The 17,418-nt window shown below is 42.7% G+C and overlaps 1 long non-coding RNA gene and 1 pseudogene across 1 annotated transcript in view; one reads left to right on the top strand and one right to left on the bottom strand.

The window, feature by feature from the left end:
• Positions 1 to 3,973: 3,973 nt before the first annotated feature.
• Positions 3,974 to 17,418, bottom strand: part of LOC106149321 — an 18,032-nt gene continuing 4,587 nt past the window's right edge. Inside the window, exon 4 of the long non-coding RNA XR_001235424.1 lies at positions 3,974 to 5,064. This is a non-coding gene — a long non-coding RNA (uncharacterized LOC106149321). The remainder of the gene's footprint in view (positions 5,065 to 17,418) is intronic.
• On the top strand, positions 7,891 to 8,280 carry LOC102017510 (annotated as a pseudogene).

The raw sequence follows: 17,418 nt of genomic DNA, 5'->3' as shown, positions 1-17,418 counted from the left end.
GTTCCGCCCTCCGCCCCGGGCCGGGCCACGCCGCGCCCGGGCCGCCAGCTGCGGAAGCCGGGGTCCTAGCGGCCAGAGACCACCTGCCCCAGCAGCGAGCCCGGAGGCCCCGGCGAGGAAAAGAGTAGCTGGGGTGCATGGTGGGGGTAGTCATCTTCTGGCTACGTCTAAGTTTTCAAACACTGGATTCGCCTAAAGGAAATCCCCCATTCTACCAGCAATGGATGCAGGTCCCGGGCCTCTCTGAATCTGATCGCCGACGACCAGCACAGGCCAAGCCCCGCCTCTGGTGGCCTCGGAAAAACGAGGTGCCACTGAGGACCACCACCACCAGCCCCAGGGGGGAATCTACCTTCCTTGGGCGCGTGGTTGTTTGAACAATTGTTCCTTTTCCACGAATCAAACTTTCAAAAGAGCCTGCTTGTGGTGAACAATTCTACTGTGGCTTCCATAGTCCGCTACGTGTAAAGACAATCCTGCACTCCCCAGCCCTATCCTGACCCCTTCTCCTTCCTGTGCAATACAGTCACAGACAGGGCTCTTCCCTTCCCACCCCTCCTCCATGTGCCAGGCCGACCCTGGGGAAGGTCACACCAGGCGGCCCTGGGGAAGGCCACACCAGGCTTCACTGTGGAACTAGAAAATACAAAGGTAAAACATGGGTTATGCATACAATAGAATATTATTTAGCCATAAAAAGGAGCGAAGCACTGTGACACATGCCGCAAATGGGTGAACCTTCAAAACATGTTCAGTGAAAGAAGCCAGATACAAAAGGCCACATATATGATTATATGAAGTGTCTGTAGCAGGTAAATCCATAAGACAGAACACCAGTTGATGGATGCCAGGGGATGGGGCAAGAACTGGGGGGTGACTGCTAATGGGTTTGGGGTTTTCTTTTGGAGTCAGGAAAAAGTCTAGAAGTAGAGGTAACACGACACTGTAAATTACATAGTGCTTGCACAACATTATGAAGGTAAATAATGCCGCTGAATTATACACTCTAAAATGCCTTAAGTGGTAAATTTTATGTTGTGTATATTTACCACAAGAAAAAGGGGGACTAAAAGTAACATGTTCCATTGCAGTGGTATTTCTGTGAAAAGGGCATATTCCCAATCTTTTTTGTTTTGTTTTGTTTTTTGGTTTTTCTCCGGTACCGGGAACCGAACTCACGACCTTGCGCTTGCCAGGCAGACGCTTTTGCCGCTGAGCTAAATCCCCAGCCCCCATATTCCCAATCTTATTATGAAAAAAACATAAAACGAACCCAAATGAGACATAGTCTACAAAGCAATGAGTGCTCATCAAAAGTGTCAAGGTCCTAAAAGATAAAGTTTGAGGAAATGTCACAAATTAGGAACTGTTATTAAGGACAGTATAACAACAAAATGGATCATAATATCCTGGCTTGGGTCGTGGAACAGAAAAGGATAGTCGGGGGCTGGGAATTCAGCTCAGCAGCACAGCGCCTGCCTGGCAAGCGCAGGGTCGTGAGTTCGATTCCTGGTACCGGAAGAAAAACAAACAAAAAAAAAAAAACAAAAAAAAAACCAGAAAAGGATAGTCAAGGGAGAGCTAGTTTCACTAAAGTGTACAGTTTAGTTAATGCATTGTGTCACTGTTAATTTTCTGGTTCTGATCTTGTCTTATAGTTATGATAAGATGTGAACATTAGCAGCAGCTGGGTGCAGAGTATAGGAAAACTCTCCAATATTTTTGCAACTTTTTTTTTCAGAGAAAATTATTTTTATTGGTACATGTTAGGTATCCATGACGATCACATTCATACTAGGGAATTTGTATCTGTACATGATATAACTTGATTCTTTTTTTCCCATTCTCCTACCTGCCCTTCAACCCTCTTCTCCTCTTTTTACAACTTTTAAGTCTAAAATTATTTCAAAATTAAAAAATTAAAACAAACCCTTACTGAGCATCAGTTGTGTCAGGTAGTTTTCATGGATCTGAGTTTCAAAAAGTAGGGTCTACTGAGCAAGCTAGAAAATGACACAATAATGGTAAACTAACATTGGCCAAATGTATTACAAGTGCCAGAAACGACTGGATGCTTTCACTTGTGACCTATTTGGTCTCTGAGGTAGATATTATTGTCCCTCATTGAGAGATGTGAAACTGGGGATTCCAGAATAACATGCCTGAAGTCCCACAAAGGGCAAGTCAGAAGTTCACCTTTGAAACCAGACTTCTGAGGTCATGACACTGAATGGCCCAGGCACCACCCTCTGTGAGCCTCACGGTGGTCCAGCACAGACCCTACCTGTTTCCTCCATCAACCTCACTGAACTGGAGGCCCTTGGACATGGAGCTCCAACCTCCATTTCTCCCCAGTAATGCAATGTTTTCACCTGTTCACAGTTTTCTTCTCCTCCCCAAATCATTTCAGTCCACCCACGATTTGTGGTAAACCTTTGCATTTATAAATTAGTCATGTTGGGTTTTTATAGATGGGTAATAACTGTATCTCCATCCCTCCTTTCTTGTGTGTCCTCCTGAAAGCAGTTCTGCTGCATTCCCTGCTGTTGAAACCTTCAAGCTGCCACAGACTTCCCAACTTCCAGGTTAGGATGTGAGTCATTCCGTAAACCCCTGGGTTAGGGACATGGTACCTGGCACTGTGCATTAGGTCCTAGGGGCACACTGATATCCCATCCCTATCTCTGGAGGGCAGGGAAAGATGTTTGGAAAGGATCTGGGTTATGAACATGGAATAAACTGGGCTTAGAGACAGATTGGGTGTGTGAAGTCTACAGAGGAGTTTAACCACATTCTCCTGGTGCCAGAACTCAGAGGGACGTGACCTTCTTCTCCACCCTCAAAAAACATGAAGGTGTCTGATACTCAGAAGGTATGGAACAGACGCAATGGCTTTCTTCCACCATCCAAACCAGGTTGCTGCCAAATCTGCAGGGTTTTCTCTCCGCCAGTAACACAGGCAGAACTCCCATCCAGATGCAGTATGAATCAGAATGTGCCCATACAAACTCTAAAAAAGCATAGAGAAAGTTTTGCCAGCCCAAGCCTCTCATTCTCACCCTCTCTCACTTGCAGTTCATCTACTTGGTGAGGCACCAAGCCCTCAGAAGTCATACAGGATGCCTGGCTTTGAGATAAGTTGCGTGTTGCTTGAGCTCTGGCCGTTCTCATCACATGAGTCCCTGAGGTCTTAGCAGTGTCCATGTTATTTCTGGTGTTCGGGTGCGTAATAATCTTAGAGATGATTCCTACTGGAAGACGGATTTCCTGCTGCTACTGGGCCATATGTCCAAAGATGCAATTACAAGCTTTGAGTCCTTTATCTTTCTAACTGATGAGGGTAAATTAGTAGAATCTATATGTTCCCCACCATTGACCTTTTTCAGTACTGGAGGTTGAACCCAGGGCCTTTGCCCTGAGTCACATCCTGTGCCCTTTTTATTTTGAGACAGGGCCTTGTGAAGTCACTAAGACCTAGGCTGGACTCAAACTTGTAATCCTCCTGCCCCAGCCTCCTAGATGGCTGACATTACAGGTATGTGCCACCATTCCTGGCATCCCCATTGATTTTCCTGATCCAAGTGACTGGCCATAAGCCTTGGACAGCTACCTTTGCATTGATAAGATCAGGTACTGCAGCAAAGCAAAAGAAGACCATGGAAAAAGGGTACCAAAATCACTCGCAGTTCCCTGAAATCCAGGCGTATTCAATCTAGCTATGTGTAAAGATCCTGAACCCTGCTGTGTCAATGCCTAGCCCAATAAATATTCATTGAATGAACAAATATGAGATTTTTTTTTTTTTGTCTTTTTCAGGCAGCATCTCGCTATGCAGTTCAGGCTGGCCTTGAGCTCACTTTGTAGCCCAGGCTGGTCTCAAACTCAGAAGGATCCTCCTGTCTCAGCCTCCCAAGTGCTGGGATTCCAGACATGCACCACCACCATGCCCTGCTCAAATATGGGAATTAAACAAAGAGATGTATGTGAAGTAGTTGCTCTCAGTTGCTTTTAATAAGCAGAATAACATTTTTATATAATATAAGTTCATAAGGGCTCTACTTATATTTATTGAAGAGGTTCTAGTTTGAACCTAAACCTAAAAGCAAGCATTTGTATGGCCTTATGGAGCAGGGAGGACAAGACCCCTAGGAGTGACCACATTTTGAAATAAGGAGGAGCTGGCCGGTGGCCCCAGGAAGATAAGCTTAGGTGAAAAGGAAGATGGGAGATTCTGAGTAAAATGTTGTGCCTGTCACTCAGATCTGTCACCCGGCGCAGCTTCTGGCAGACTGTTTATTGTCCCTATCCCATCAGGTGGCTAAGGTAAGCAACCAGGGAGTGCAATAAGATGCAAACAGGAAGGATCCTCTCCTAACACCTTAGAAGGAGTGTGGCCCTGCTGCACGCTGATTTAACATTTATGGCATCTAAAACTATAAAAGCATAAATTTCTGTTGTCTTAGAACAGCACACCTAGATTGTGGCAATTTGTTATGGCGGCCTCAGAAAACTAATACAAGACACTTTGTCTTGAATTCTAGAAGAGTTCAGGGTATAATTAGTACTGCTGAGAGACGCCTCCAACAGAGTGGACAAGGAGGCGTCCCCTCTGTCACTTCACAGCAGAGTTAGGTGAACCCTGAGTGTCAGAACAGCTCAAGAGCTGCTAGAGATTTCCAGAGGACCTCACAAGAGAATAGAGGTCAGCCCTGACCAGTGGGGCTGAGAGGGAGAGGCAGTCTGCTCGCTGTTGTTTAAAACGGCTCTGGAGGGGCCTGAAGAAATTCAAGTTTCACACGCCAGCATAACACTGTGCCCACATTATGGACAACGAACTTAAACCAAAAGAAATGAGATACTTTGCCATTCCATAGAAGTTGTCAAGTGTTTCGGTGCTGAGAGCTCAGAAGTCATTTTCCTTCTCGATCCTCTGTCTGGAACCTCTTTTGCCCCTCTGGAAGACACCTCTGTAGATGTGTTGTTCTGAAGTTTCATCACTGGAGTGAGGTATTTCCACACATTGTTTTGCGCTTTTGCCGGTCCTTTTCGGTCATGTCCTTCATTCTGGGAAAAGCAGATACAAGGGTTTTCTTGAACTGTTTCTTTGATAGTTTCTTCACTGTTTCCTCTGCTCTTTCTTGGAATTACTGTTCTGTTCTCTCTATTATTTGTACACTGCTTTTCCTACACCAGTGGTGCCAAACGTCTGGCACACGTGCCACAGTGGGCTGTTTGTATCGGTAAAAGCTCTAGGGCCAGGGATATAGCTCAGCAGCAGAGCACCTGCCTGGCAAGCACAAGGTCCTGAGTTCAATTCACAATACAAAACAAACAAACAAACAAAAAGCTCTACGAGGTTCACCATCACTGTCCTAGACAGTTTGCATTTTCTTACGTCTATTTTTCATCTTTTTGGCTTTCTTGTTTCCTTCTTTAACTTTTTCCTCAACACTCTGGAAGATTTCCTCAGCTTTATCTTTTATTGAGATTTCTCAATTTCTTTTCTCTTCAAGAATGTGGTACAATAGTGACTCTGCTACCATGTTTTCAAAGCTAAGAGATTTTCCTGTGCTTTGAATTTTTAATTCCATGTTTTTCTCTTTTCACTAATGTAATAACTTATCTCTCAGAAGATAAAGAAGGTAGTTTAAAAATCTTTGGTGCAGTCTTCATTTCGCGGGTCATTTTGGTTTTTTTGTTTCAGATTAGAAGCTGTTTTTACATAGTCTGTGTACCTTTGCTGTCCGTTCACAGTTAGGAGAAAATCACTAGAGAGCTGGTCAGAAACTCAGAGCCTGTGGAGGAACTTGCCAACCACACACTGGCTTTGCTACACGGCAATGGTTCACAGCCCTGGCCACACACAGTAATCACTGATAAACTGTAACACTAACCAGCTGACTCCAGCTTCCGATTTCCTGATGGAATCATTTGCGGGTGAGGGTAGGGCACAGGACAGGTATTAAGACCTCCTCAGATGATTATAATGATCATCAATGGCTTTAGAATATTTGAGCCTCTTTATAGGGGACTTTCCCCATTGTCAATATCTGCGGGTACTTTTCCTTGGACTAGTCAAATTTTCCACAAAAGACTCTTCCAGCCTGCTGCCACTCAGCTAAGAGACAGTCTCACCTTCAAAACCTAAGCCTTCACTTAGCAAACCAGTCTTAGGGGTTGTTTCAATCCTGGTAGAATGCCCTTGGTTTTACCCAGAGCCCTCCTGTGACAGTCTCTGGCAGACGTTGACTTATCTACCATGACGAATGTGAATACCCTTGAAGCATTCATCTGTATCCTCCTGGGGGAACCCTGCACGCTTGCTATGAATATGTGTATTTACAACAGGCACATAGTAGTGCAAAATTATCATTAATATTATTCAGATATGAGTTTGTGAGCCAGACAAGTATGATCTCAATGCAAATAATTCTTTCCAACATAAAAAACTTTGAGAAGTATCCAAAAGCATCAATAATAAGCACTATCTAAGAAGCTCTAAATTGCTGGTTCTGACCTTAACTCCTCGGTAAAAACTGGATCTCTACTTTTGGGCTATATCTAAGAAACCTCAGACACTATCAAAATTGTTTTGTACTGATTATGAAAGAGAAAGTCTCAGTTCTAGGAATGACACCAGGGTACTTACAGAGTTCTTCCTAGACCCCGCCACCCAACCCAAATTTAATGAGACAAACATTGATGGTACTTACTATGGACAAATCAGTGTGCTAAGTTGGTGGACACTGAAGACATACCTAAAATTAACCTCTTTTTCTGCATACAATATATTATTATTCAGCCTGAAAAAGGAAGGATATTTTGATATATGCTACAACATGGATGAACCATGAAGACATTATACTGTATTATACTAAGTAAAAGAAGCCAGACACACACACATACATGCACACACACAAAACCAAATACTGTATTATTCCTCTTAGATGAGCTACATAGAGTAATCAACTACACAGAGATAGAAAGCAGAATGGTGATTCCCAGAGGTTGGTAAAAGGGGAATGGACACAGGGTTTCAGCTTTGCAAGATGAAAACAATTCTAAACATAGATCATAGTTGTACAACAATGTGAAGATACTTAATATCACTGAACTATATATATACTTTTAAATGGCTTTGATGGTGTTATAGGCTGAAATGAATTCTAACGGGAACCTGGCCAAGATCCCCAACTGCCTGTATGAGGGATACAGCAAAGGATGAAGAAAAAACAGAAATTTAGTAATGCATGACAGAGGGGCTGGATGGGCAGAGACAAAGACACTCCGAGCTCCCCACTATTTATTGGTTGTATATAATAATTGGAGGGATTATGGGATGACTCAGAGGGCTGCAGTACCTTATGCTAATGAGGATCTTTATGTTGATGAGGACAGTGGGGAAAGATGGCAGGCTCAAAAGGAGGAGTTCTATTTTTATTAATACTGGCTTCTCAAGGAACCAGGATATCTTCAGCTGATGCAGTCTTGCCCTGTGGCAAGATTAAGGCCTCTGGAGCCCTAGCCTCAATTTATAATTTATGGTCCCCAACAGAATCCCTTCCAAATTCACATATTGAAGTCCTAAACCTCAGTAGCTCTTTGAAGACAAGGTCTTTAAAGAGATGATTAAGTGAAAAAATGAAGTTGTTAGAGCGGCTCTAATCTAATGATGTGTCTTTACAAGGGGAAATTTGGCTATAGATAGGTACAAAGGGAAGATAATGTGAAAATACAGGGAGAAGATGGCCATCCATAAGCCAGATTCAAATTTCTAGGCACCCAAACTGTAAGCAAGTAAGTTTCTGTTTGTTAGGCCATTCAACTCAGGTCTGTGATACTTTGTTATAGCAGCCCTAACAAACTAAAACAGATCGTAGGAGTCCCAAGATGGCAGCCGCCATGAAGAATGCGGCTGGTTACTTTCGAAGATCAACAAAAGATAAACAAATTTGCACCAAATAGGAGTAGAATCACAGAGCTAAAGGAAGAAATAGAAGTAAAAAAGAAACAACTCCGGAATTTAGAAGATGCTTCTGATGACATCATACTCACAGATGAGGACTGCTTAATGATACTGATCAAGTTGGTGATGTTTTTCATTAGCCATTCTCAAAAGAAACACAAGAAATGTTAGAAGAAGCAAAGAAAAATTTGCAAGAAGAAATTGATGCCTTAGAATCCAGAATAAAATCAGTTCAGCAGGTGTTAGCAGATTTGAAAGGTCAATTACATGCAAAATTTGGCAGCAACAAAAACCTTGAAGCTGATGAAAGTTAAACATTTTATAACTCCTTTTTTAATTTGTTTAATAAACTTGAATATTGTTTAAAATGATAATTTCCCTTCTTAAAATGACATGGAAGTTTCTTTTTTTAAAAATTTTCATTTTTTAATGGAAATTTGCATATTTTCACCTCTTTGCTTATTTATATTTCTAAAAGAAGGCATGCCTGGGCGTGATGGCACACACCTGTAATCCCAGCACTCTGGAGGCTGAGGCAGGAGGATCTTTGCAAGTTCAAGACCAGCCTGGGCTACAAAGTGAGCTCGAGGCCAGCCTGAACTGCATAGTGAGACTCTGTCTCAAAAAGACAAAAAAAAAAAAAAAAAAGGCAGTACTCATCTATGTATTTTGCATAATGATTATGTCCAGTCAAGGGCCTTTATGTCATATTATTAGAATCAATTAAGTAATAAAAAAAAACAGATGGTAGAATTTTTTTCCTACACTTTTTGTTTATATAACTGGGGATTGAATTTAGGACCTTATGCATGTTAGACAAGTGCTCTACTACTAACTTATATCCCCAGCCCCTTTTTTAAAACTTTATTTTGAGACAGGGTATCACTAAGGTGCCCAGGCTGGCCTTGATTTTGCAATCCTCCTGCTTCAGCCTCCTGAATATCTGGGATTACAGATGTTTGCCACCATGTCTAGTGGTAGATTTTTTTGTTATGCATATTTTCTCATAATTAATAATACTAATAATAAAATCATAACCTTAAGAATACAAAAGTAAGAAACAATCTTCTGCCTTCCCACACAGCACAGGCTCTCCACAGCTCAGAACAAAGCAACCATGGGAAATGCCCGAGAAATGGATCCAGCAGAATGGAGAAGAGCAGGAGGGGCGTTTCTGAGAACTCTGACAGACAGACCTGAGGCTAAGAGGAGGTATATTCCAAGCAGAGTTGGGAGTTCCCTCGGCCAGAGAGGAGAGCATGGTGTGGAAACACTAGATGAATGCTCAGGCTAGGTGCTACAGAGCAAGTGGGCATTTGGGTAAGTAGGACCAGACTCAAAGGTCAGGAAAATTCCCCAGTTCTACCCCATCGTATATGAAAAACTTAACATTTCCACTTCCTCTGCCCAGTCATTTGTCTGGCTCTCCCTACCCCACCCCTCACCTTATACAACTGCCCCTTTATACCCCTGCAGACAAGAATCTTCAGGGACAGGAATATCAAGTTCTTGCAATGAGATTCATCACAGGTATGACCCCAAGAATAGCTGCTGTGTGAAGCTTCCCTTCATGCCTCCAAGGCAGAGAAGCTGATCCCTCATCTGTGTTCCACTAGCAGGCTGGATCTGCTCGTATAATTTGTCATAAAGCAATTTAAAATTAGATATGTGTGCTGCTGTCCTAGGGCTCTAAGTGGCTGGAAGGCGGTGATCAGGTCACATTTATCCACTTGAGGGAATACTCCCCAGCTGGCAAACCTGCTACAGCTCAGTGGTTCAGGCTGGTCCCACGCAGGGTGCGGGAGGGCTGCTACCAGGCAGCCTGGCTCCCAGGCCAGGGCCTCTCCCAGCACCTGCTATGAGAAGCCAGTTGGTGATCACAGTAGAGAAGAGGGGAGGCCAGAAAAGCAAGAACCCAGCTGCAAAATCATGGGCTGCTTAACAGGGAACACGTGTTTGCGGTTTAATTCTCCCTGTTTGAGAGCCAAGTTTCTCTAATAAGCATGGTTCAACTCCAACTAACATTAAAAGCTTGGAAACCACCTGAGTTACACAAAGGCACAAAGATACTAGGGTACAAAGCACTGGGCCATAGATAATCGCTGTGTAATTGGAATACAAACATGTTGGGTTGACGAATATGGTTTGCAAGAGGCTTGTACTCATGCCCCTTCCTTTGAATCTCATAATAGTCCCGTGAATGAGAGCACAGGACACACTGGCCTCTGGATGGAAGGACAGACGTAGGCACTGACATGCTGGGAGGAAGAATGTCACCTGAAGGTCACAGCCCTTCCATGATGGAAGTGTATGTAGAATTCCAAGTTTCTTAGCCCAGATTTTTTCTCTGTGCTTCCTTGACAGTAATAACCATCACTTATGGTCATTTACTCTGTGCTTGGCATTTTCTATTTATTATTTCCTTGATTCTCAACCACCCACTGAAGAAACTAAAGTTTAGCCGACACACAGTAGAGGAAGGATTTAAATTCAGGTATGTTCTTGAAGGCCACTTTCTAATTCAGCTGCACTCAATCTACTTCCTTCCATGCAGTTCCATGCCACTCATTTTCATTGGGTGGGTGGTACATACAACGTATTACACAGCCAGGCAACAGGTTGGCTAGACCTTGGCTCCCCAGGGCACAAAAAGGCCAGACCAGGCCCCAGATCCATGACTGGGGAGATGTGCTAATTCCTCAGGGCTGCCATAAAAAATTGCCACAAATTAGATGGCTTACAATAACAGATATATATTCTCTCATAGTTCTAGAGCCAGAAGTCCAAGATCAAGGTGTCAGCAGGGGAAGCCTTCTCCCTCCAGGTAAACACTTCCTTTGCAGGTGCTATGGGAGGATACTTCCTTGCCTCTTCCAGCTTCTGCGGACTCTCAGCATTCCTCAATTGGGACTGCATAACTTCCATCTCTGTTTCTATCTGCATACAGCCTCGTGTGTCCCAGGATCTCTAAACTCGCTCTGCCTCACTCTTACAGCAACATATGTCATTGGATTTAGGGCCTTTCCAGGAAATCTTCTTTCTAGATTCTCAGGTAAATTACATCTAGGAACACCAATTTTCCAAATAAGGTCATATTCACGGGCACCAGAGGATAGGAGTAAGGCATACTGGAGAGGATAATATTCATCCTACTACAAAGAAGAGGCAGGTTTAAGCCCTCAGTGTCACCCTGCTCCTCAGGCCAGGAAGAAGCAGGAAAGGGTCCTCAGTCCCCTGGGCCGAGGTTCATGAACAGGACAAATGAGGGTGCAGCAGGACAGGCAAGATTGAAGAAAGTAGTTCATGAGGCTCCGAGAAGCCGGGGAAAGAAAGCTAAGCCTGGAGAGTTTGGGGCAGCGTTGCTAGGACAAAGCTAAAATCACATTCCTGGGCTACTTAAGTATCCTGAGAAGGCAGAGACTGTGTTAATGGCCTCTTCTGTAGCCAGGCCACAGTGCCCTGTTGGGACTAACCTTATTTGACCCCTCAGACCAGAGCCAGGCTTCCTCCCAATTTGTTATCAGCTGGGGCTGGAAGCGCTCTGGAGCCTGTGGTCATATGCCTAGCCAGGGCCAGTGGCCATGTGGGACTGCCTGACAGCCAGGATGGGAACATAACAGGGACAAGTCAGAGGTGATTGGCCACACACAATCCTAGACTTCATTCATATTCAAAATCTCCTCCCAAAAAGTAAGGAAAGGAAATAAGACATGTGCACCTAAAGGGAAGTGCCTCAAATACCTGCAGGTTATAGTAGTGCCCTTAGGGGTTAGGGACAAGGGCAGAGTGTATAGGGACTCTGGAAGAGGCAACAGGACCAAGTACAGCTAAGCTGGGTGCTGCAGGGGGACTGCCTGCCCTTAAGCCCCAGTTCCTCAGCTTGCTGTGCAATCTTGGACTAGTCACTCAGGCTGTCTCAGCCTCATCTCTGTAAGCCAAGGATCAAATTAAAACCTACACCATAGGACTGTTATTAAGTATTAACATCAAATGAGCCAAAGAAAGCACTTAACACAATACCTGCTGTGTAGTAAATACTCAACTAATTCCAGCTAGTATGTACCAGTCATACTGCAGGCAAACCCTGAAGGTTAAGTTTATGTGTCAACTTGGCCAAGCTATGGAACTCAGTTATTTGGTCAAACACCAATCTAGATACTGCTAAAGGAATATGTTTTAGATGTGATTAAATTTAAATCAGTAGACTCTGAGTAAACAGGTCACCCTTGATAATATAGGTGAGCCTTATCCAATCAGTTAAAGAAAGCCCTCAAGAGAAAAGACTGACATTCTCTGAGAAAGAGATTTGGCCTCCAGGCAACCTTCAGATTTAGGGATGGGGCTCAGATCTGCTGCACTGCCCCACAGATTTAGAACTTGCTAGTCCCCACAATCACATGAGCCAATTCCTTAAAGTAAATAACTGGTGGCAGGTAGGTAGGTAGGTACATAGGGATCTATCTTTTTATCCATCCTACTAGTTCTGTTTCTCTGGACAACTCTAACATAGCACGAGTAGTAGCCATGCGCCACAAGGACTGAGGTCCCAGACAAAGGACCAAGAGCATGGGCTGTGCTGTGGAGGACGCACAGCCCAGCAAAGCCACAGTGCACTGGGCACAAGAGGAGACATCAGGAGATGAAGCAGGACAGGAAGATTGAGAGGAGGCTCAGAAGCCAAATGGGAGCCTCTAGAGGATTCATGAGTACGGGCCTGGAGCTGTCCGTACAAAAATGCCACTGCTCACAGTAAAACATGCAGACTTCCAGCATCACTACTGCTCCCAAAGATGAACAAGCACAGTCGCAGAAATGGGCTTCCTCTGAAGAAACCTACCTCTCACCAGGGACAGAGTACGTCATGCACAAATGCAAAAATAGGCCACATCCCCGCCTGACACCGCCTGGGCTCAAAGTTACTGGGTAGACACGCTTGAGACGGGGAAAGGCCCACAGCAAGAGCCGGTGCTGCTGAGACTCTCGGTTGGAATCTGGGCGTGGCCACCCTACGCATGGATCTGGAATGTGCCGTGCTGCAAAGTGAATTCCTGGTGCGTGCTTGAAGCTCAGGTGACCTGAGTATACATCTCGAGTGAGATAGCTGTGTCCTGAAGACAGACGGAGGCTCTGTGGGGCAGGCAACAGGAAACATCTTTGTCCGGGAGCCCTGTTCACAGCCTGGGGCCAAGTGGATGCTGTCTCCACGGAAGCTCAGGGAGCTAAATTTGGTCAGTAAGCCTGGCTCCCACTGGGCAGACAGATAAACGTCACTGGCCGGCTCCCATGAGGAAACGGTCAGCGCCTCCCTGGAGACAAGGTTGAAGTCATTCTGTTATAGGGGCGTCCTTCTTCCTCATGAGTTGGCTCTGGGCAGGGAGCTCGGTGATGCCTGCCCTCTCTAATGACTGGTTTTCTTGTGTCTCATATTTGTACCTTCTTTCTTCCAATTCTATAAACAAAGATAGGACAAAGACAGGAGTCTACAACCTAAATGTGTCTGAATGTGAGGGCCAGTTTCCCATTTCTAGAAGCATGGAGACCTAGCTAAACTGAAAAATCCTCCTGCTCTAGACACCTAAAAAAGAAAAAAAGTACTATGGAATGGAATACTATATATTAATATATATAATATTATATATTATATATATTAATATAACATACCACTTTATATATTATATAATATTGTATATTAATATAACATACCACTTTAACCCTTTTTAAGTGTACCATTCAAGTGAAATTAAGCACATTCCTATTTGTACAGCCATCATCACCATTTACGCCCTAAAGGAGGTTTTACTGTTGCTCAGGCTGGTCTTGAACTTCTGAGCTTAAGTGATTCTCCCACCAGAATTTCACCCCTTTTTAAGGTTAAATAATATTGAATTGTATTTACATACTACCACATTTTGTGTATCTAGTCAGTCAATGACAAACATTTGGAGTGTTCCCGCCTTTTGGCTTTGTGAATAACACTGCTATGAACAGAATAAAAATATCTGTTTCACATATGCTTTTTCTTGACTTAGTTCTGGTGAGTTTTTTTTTCTTGTGTTCATTTTTTTCTGAACGGGAAAGCTTAGTGACATAAGACTTCCCATATTCTCTTATGATCTTTATAATCTCTGTTGTATTCGTAGTTATTTCCTTGTATGGGTTCAGCTTGACCTGATGCAGCCACCTTGAGTCATAACCACGTGACTACCCTGAGAAACCCTGATCAGTTTTCCCTGTGTAGTTTCCTAGCATACTTCAGATAAACAAACATACTAGCGTGGTATATAGAACTTTCTGACCAGACCCTAACACCAGGAATGTGCTTGAAGTCTTCTGTATTAGCCTGAGATAAACCAGGTACATGCTGATTTAGACTAAGTCGCTTTTAGCCTGACCATTTAACCCCCCCTTGCTTTAACCCAAATTTCAAGGATCCCCTGATCTTGCTGCTGCCTAGGACTACACTTATGTCAGTAGGTCCCCAATAAACCACACTTTGTGCAGTATCGGATCTGTCTGACTCTTCTTCTTTTCACAGTACCTTGGCATCAGTTTTTGCACACTGGGGCCAGGCTGTTCTGGAACAGACCCCTTTTTAAATATTCATATTACTTATTTGTAATATTTCTTTTTTGGGGATCATCTTGTCAGAGACTCACCAACTATATGACTCCTTCAAATAGCCAACCATATGAGTTAGAATTGGGTTCAGCTCTGGGTTAGAGAAAACCTCCAAGTAATGATGCCTTCACACGATACATTCTTTTTTTTGTTTTGTTTTTGTTTTTGTTTTTTCTCCGGTACCAGGAACCGAACTCACGACCTTGCGCTTGCCAGGCAGGCGCTTTTGCTGCTGAGCTAAATCCCCAGCCCACACGATACATTCTTTTTCTCAGTGTCAAAATATCCAGATGAAATGGATGCAACTAGAGACCATACTCATAAGTGAAATAGATCGGACCCAGATGGATAAACATCATACTGTCTTCTTGGTGTAGGAACCTGAAAGATTAGGTAAAACTCAAAATGTACAGCAGATGATAGAAAGCAAAAGAAATTGCTCAAAGGAAGGAACAACTGGGATGAGGGAAAGAAGAAAAAAGATAGAAGGAATGCAAAATATAAATATATATATGAATGGCTGCAATAACTGTGTTGCTGATATCTGATGGTGTATTGAAATTAACAGTTAATGCTTACAATTTTTTATGTTCTGATCGATTGAGCATGCTTGTGTCTGGTGATCTGAGCAGCTGATTTGAAGGTAACAGTATGCGCTGGAATTACAATGGTGAACTCCTACCATCTTGTCTAGTGAAACTCTGTATTATCTCTACTGTTGTATCGAAGAATTATTTTCTTATTCCCTATAATGGTTTGAGCAATCTTTCATTCTTACATCTGGTAATCTGAGCAATGTAGCTGAGGACAGTGATATGTAATGTAACAACCACTGTTGATTCATATTATTTTGTCTTGAGACTCTGTATCACTTTGAATGTTCTTGCTTTGATTTGTTTATGTTTGTGATACTGGCATGCTGCTACTATTCTATTTCTCTGTTTGTTTGATTCTCACTTACTACTCTCTTTAAAATAAAAAAAAAAAGAAAAAAGTATCCCGAAGGTTCAATTCAGGTATGGACTCTGGTGATTCAGAGTCCAGGAATCGAGTTCTTTAGATCTTGTTGCGTTTTCATTGCCCAAGGAAGGAAAAGGCAGGTCCAAGGTGCAAAGGTCAGCCTTTTGTCCAAGATAGGTGCTGGAACTCCAGCCAGAAGTCCATCGATAATAGTCAATTATCTTTTAAAGAAAAAATTTTAATGAGAAAATTTGTATTTCCCATCTCCAGGGATCTTCATTCCTAGGTGTGCATCCAAATTTCTATCTGGCATTATTTTCCTTCTGCTTAAAGAGTATTATTGATATTTCCTTAAACTGCATGTCTGCAGGGAACAGATTCTTTCAGCTTGTTTATTTGAAATGTTTTTAAAAGAATATTCTCACTAGATATAGAATTCTAGATTAATAGTTTTTTTTTTCTTTTAGCATTTTAAAAAGGTTCTGATGTTTTTTGGTTTGTATTGTTTCTGACAGTAAATCTATAGTAATTCTCATTTCTTTTTTTTTTTTTCTCTCTCTCTCTTTTGGAGTCAGCTTCTGTTGAATGATTTTCCTCCTGATTTTAGATCACATTTTACTGCTCTTTTTTGCTGTCAAGTGCTTTTTAATTAGATGCCATTAGCTCTCCCTATTATACTTTTTAAGAGTATTGGACTGTTTTCTAACAGGTGGTTAGTTACTTGTAAATTACATTGATTATTTCAAAATATGCAGGGGTTTTTGTTCGTTTGCTTGATTTTATCATGGTTTGGTTTTTTTGTCTTTTTGAGACAAGTCTCGCTATGCAGTTCAGGCTGGCCTTGAGCTCACTTTGTAACCCAGACTGGTCTTGAACTTGCAAGGATCCTCCTGCCTTAGCCTCCTGAGTGCTGGGATTACAGGCGTGCACCACCATGCCCGGCTTGGTTTGGTTTTTTGAGACAGGTTCTCATTATGGAGTCCAGGCCAGCCTGTTGCCCAGGCAGAACTTGAATTTGCAATCCTCCTGCCTCAGACTTCTGAGTATTAGGATTTCAGGTGTGCATCACCACGTCCAGCTCAAAGTGTCTTTAAGCTGTTTGGATAGGTCTTCAATAGCCTTTACTTAGAAATAGTCTGGAGTCTCTCCTGGATACTGTACAGACTCAACAAGGGACTTTGCAGTCTAACTAATCAGATTTTAAATGTTTTAAATCCCTGTGTGGCTCTAGGAATTGTTCAATTTACAGTTTTCTAGGTACCTCTCAATAAGGGTCATGAACATGGGTGCTGTGCAGGGGTGATTTGGTATTCCGCAGCAATCTCGAGCTTTCTGGAGTACTTCCGCTGCTCAGGAGCCTCTCTAATACTCTGCTATACACATTTTACCTGCTTTGGTCTCCCTGAGTTCCCATCTCTGCTCAGCCCAGTGAGGCTGCCCTGCTCAGCCTGCACTTACCCTCATGACCAGCTGAAGTATTCATATACAAGGTAGTTTCATATTAGAAAATCTATTAGTGTAATTAACCACATTAGCATGAAGGACACAGGGAAGCTTCAATATACAAATGCAGAAAAGTTTGAAAAAATTTGACAACTATAAAAAAAGAAAAATTGACAAGTATGAATACTTTTTAAATTTTTTAAACAAACTATGAATCAAAAGGGACTTCCTTAACCTAATAGCAAACTTAAAAAATAATGGTAAAATGTAAAAAAGCAGCCCCACAAGAATGAGGAACAGGACAAGAATATCAGTGTTCACTGCTCCTAGTCAACATTAGTCAGGGTCTTCCAGTCAGTATAATAATATAATAAGAAAGCTGGGTGCTCACTTTGGTAGCACATATACTAAAATTGAAACAATACAGAGAA

This window comes from Chinchilla lanigera, unplaced genomic scaffold, assembly GCF_000276665.1.
Source record: "Chinchilla lanigera isolate Chin_1 unplaced genomic scaffold, ChiLan1.0 scaffold00041, whole genome shotgun sequence".
In the NCBI taxonomy this organism is placed as follows: domain Eukaryota; kingdom Metazoa; phylum Chordata; class Mammalia; order Rodentia; family Chinchillidae; genus Chinchilla; species Chinchilla lanigera.
This window is presented reverse-complemented; position numbering and strand designations above follow the sequence as displayed.